General features: G+C 35.8%; 1 long non-coding RNA gene across 1 annotated transcript; it reads left to right on the top strand.

Moving 5' to 3' along the window:
* Positions 1-1,192: 1,192 nt before the first annotated feature.
* LOC110909753 lies at positions 1,193-1,926 on the top strand. Its single transcript, XR_002575597.1, has 2 exons — positions 1,193-1,266; positions 1,739-1,926. It is a non-coding gene; the product is annotated as an uncharacterized LOC110909753 (long non-coding RNA).
* Positions 1,927-2,331: the final 405 nt, after the last annotated feature.

The following is a 2,331-nucleotide window of genomic DNA, read 5'->3' as shown; positions in this document are numbered from 1 at the left end:
AACCCAGTCAGTGAACATGGTGCAAATCAAAATGTTACTAATCTGGAGGGCGATGAAGATGTTCCAGGCGAAGCGATGCTGTAACACCCCAAAAACGGGTTTGGTAATTTAGACCCGGTTACTATTAAGAAACGAGTAAGGTACCGTTAATGAGAAAAGTTAACCTGAAAAATGAGGATTAACTAGGAATAATAAACCTAGTTGATTATTGGTCTCGTTAGTAGTAATCGAAGAGTTGTAGCCTTATTAAATTAAAACGAAACATGAGGGACCAAAGTGGGATAACTTGAAAGTTGTTATGTTAAATGAAAATAACACACACACACACACACACACACACACACACACACACACACACACACACACACACACACACACACACACACACACACACACACTTCGTGTGTGTTCTGTACGTAATCAGGGGAAGGCTCTAGAGATCCAAACCCTAGTTCATCATATATCATCCAATTGAAGGATGAATCGAGGCTAAAATTCAAGAAGGAACATGAATTAACGATCACCCAAGCTAGGGGATCATAAGGTATGTTGAATTTTGATGTTTAATGAAGTTGAGAAATCTTGATGAACATCACAAGTAGTGATTTATGTATGAATCGTTTAGGTTATGGCCAAATTGACAATGTATGCTTTCTTAGGAACGAACCCTAAGCGAAAATTTTGAGTAAATTGCTATAAATTGAGTATTTTGATGATTTACTACACCTAGCTAAGTGGGTTTATGTCTAATTCATGAAAGGGTATGAAATTGATTGTGAAAATGTGTAGTATGTGATGTGTACATGTATATAGATTGAGTATGGTATATAATTTTTATGATGTTTACTTGTATTGATGAATGAAAGTGATAACTAGGAAGAAAAGCATGAAATACTTGTACATTATGCTTAGGAAGTAGTACGCACACCAAGTGTTTGATGAAATGTCTAAAAGACAATAATAAGTGAAATTGTATGCAAGTAATGGGTGAACATATATAGTTAATGTGAAGATTATCTAGGGATGATGTCGAGTATGCTTTATGCTTGTTTAAATGGATCAATGATGTTGAGTATGCTTTATGTAGGCCGTATGTTAGATGTGAGTTTGATATGGTTGTTCATATGTATGAGCATATATGCTAATAAGAATGTGAATGTAATGACATGAGTGTATAGGAATCATGTCAAGATGGATAGGAGCGTTGAAGGCTAACGGGCTAAGAAGACTCAATCAAGTAAGCGAACGCAAATACGGACGCGCAAGGTAAGTGAACTCCGAACTTACCCTTTTGTTTGGTAATGTATTTATGATATATGTTAATTGTTGAATGTAATGTAAGAAGATATGGATCAATGCTATTACTAATTTAAGTTTTAATGGAATGGGTTGGAAGTGGTTAAGAAAGAGATTCGATTAAGTTTGGGTAAGAAAGGGAACTTACATAATGAAATTATGCTTGAATGAATAAGATGAGTTATGTGTATTTGAGGACATGTTCATATAAATGGAAGCTAATGTACTAATCGTTTTTCCATTGAGAATTAATGTGAAGTATAGGCATGTTAACAAAGGAAGTGAAGGTTGACTCCACAATCCGATGCGAGTAATCGAATGGATGGATGAAGGGGCTAGTATAAGAGAAAGCATGATATGTTGACGTGCTATTATGCATGTGTTAAGATTTTTGTATTATGTCACTGGTTGCTAATAATGTGATTGAATGTGGTGACTGCAGGCTATACATGTTTGGATGTTTCATCAAGAAGTGTACGCGGTTGAAGATCGAGTCAAGACATGGATTGTATGTGGGTGTGTACGTAGTCACTTAAATTGAGACATGTATGTTAGTTTTTGGATTAATTTATAAAAAGAGATTAATGTATTTAAGTGAAAGAAAGAATATCATGAAGGAAATTTTAGGTATGTATTTTCCGCTGCGAATCTTAGGTTAAAACGTGTTAGGGCGTTATAGATGCCAAGAAGTCTTTCATATCATCCAGAGGAGCTGATCATAGGAGAACTACAATCAGGCTTTCGCACTAGACGTCAAATTGACCAAGGCCTTACTTGTTTTTATTCTACAGTAGCAACTTTACAAACTGAATTTTCATTAAGTTGTTTTATTTCGCAGATCGAACCGTGAACTTACAAGGAGGCGCTAACTGAAGATTCTTGGGTCAATGCTATGCAAGAAGAGTTAAGTCAGTTTGAAAAGTTGGGAGTGTGGAAGTTAGTAGACTTGCCTGATGGTCACAGGAAGATCAACACCAAATGGGTGTTTAAATGTAAGAGAGATGATCGAGGAGTTGTTGTGCAAAACAAAGCTCG

Source organism: Helianthus annuus, chromosome 15 (assembly GCF_002127325.2).
Source record: "Helianthus annuus cultivar XRQ/B chromosome 15, HanXRQr2.0-SUNRISE, whole genome shotgun sequence".
Classification (NCBI taxonomy): Eukaryota; Viridiplantae; Streptophyta; class Magnoliopsida; order Asterales; family Asteraceae; genus Helianthus; species Helianthus annuus.
This window is presented reverse-complemented; position numbering and strand designations above follow the sequence as displayed.